Consider the following 1503-nt stretch of genomic DNA (forward strand, 5'->3'; position numbering starts at 1 on the left):
TCCACAGATAAGCGCAAATGTAGATTTCAAATGGCAGCTATTTTGAATTCCAATATGGCGGACATCAATAGAGAATTCCAAGTGGCTCAATATCTGAAAATGTTCGCCATATGTCAATGCATATTTTTGCCAAAATGCACAATAGGTTAGCTATGCTGCCCCACTAAAACCATCACAATGTCCCTTAAGTATGAAATCAACAGTATTATCATCAGTTATGAGAGACAATTTTCATAATAAAAGCTTCAGGGGAACATCTGGCTACAAGGACACCATCGATTTTAATGCTATGAAAGAGCTTTGATAATTTTTCATTTATAAAGTTTTCCAATGAATAGGGCCTCGAACACGCGACGGTCAAACATTAAACAGCTCTCTCTCTCTCTCTCTCTCTCTCTCTCTCTCTCTCTCTCTCTCTCCAATTTAATGACACAATTAAATGCCGGGGGACGCTGAGCTAATAATGTACAGTCTTTGCAAAAGATGAATGCCTTTATAAGGAACTTGCCTCGCTTGCGTCACTGATCGTGAATATACAGACAAGCACCTTAATAAGCTTAAGTATTAAATCACTGAATATTGGTATCAATATGCAGTACATTGAGTGAGTTACTGATATTGTGTATATCTTATAAAGACATAATGTATTTATTCCTACAGTGGAAGAATTTTCCCCCGTTTTTTCGGGTTTAAACTCATTAAGAGACGCAGCCAAACTCAAAATCTTCTCTCTTTGGTAAAATAAAGTAAAAAAAAAAATTCATATTTTTACTGTGAATTTTAGATATGCGTTTTACTAGTTTAGGAGTCTAGTCTTTTTGGAATATTATAATAGGTTTTATCCTGAATGGAGTCAATTACTCGACGTAACTACGATACCGAAGTGGTTCTCTGGGGTTAAGTAAGGTGTTTTGATGCCACGGGTGAGAGATGAGTAACTCGCCTGTTTTATGAAAGCTCACCAGGCATTCTACCATTTCTCTTCTCCTTATGCGGGAAGAGTAACTTTCAAGATGCGCAAAATAAGACTGACTTCATTATCCCAAGGATTTATTAAATGATCTTACTTGTAGCATTCTTCTTTTTGGGAGAACATTCTCAGTAATGTTACTCTCTTCTTCTGCAACTCATTACCGAATTATAATGCTTCATTCATGCTTCCGTCATCAAGATCAGACATGAACATAATTCGTTTAAATTGACCAAGCATTCTGTATGATAAAAAGTCTCTAGGAATAAGAAAATATATAGTATTAATAGCTATTTTTCTTGAATCAAATCAGTTAGTTTGTACTAACTCGACGCCCTTTTCGCCTCTAGGTACAATTAATATTAATCTATTTTATAAATCAGATTCCTCAAAGTCAGCATGTAAATTCAATCATATTCGAATTCTGTGAACTAATAATGAAGGTGAGGTTGGACAAGTGACAATAATGAGATTAGACATCCAGAGAAAAACAGTGGGAATTTGTGGAACCAGAAATGACGGTGTCCTTTTTC

This window comes from Palaemon carinicauda, chromosome 25, assembly GCF_036898095.1.
Source record: "Palaemon carinicauda isolate YSFRI2023 chromosome 25, ASM3689809v2, whole genome shotgun sequence".
NCBI classification, from domain to species: Eukaryota; Metazoa; Arthropoda; class Malacostraca; order Decapoda; family Palaemonidae; genus Palaemon; species Palaemon carinicauda.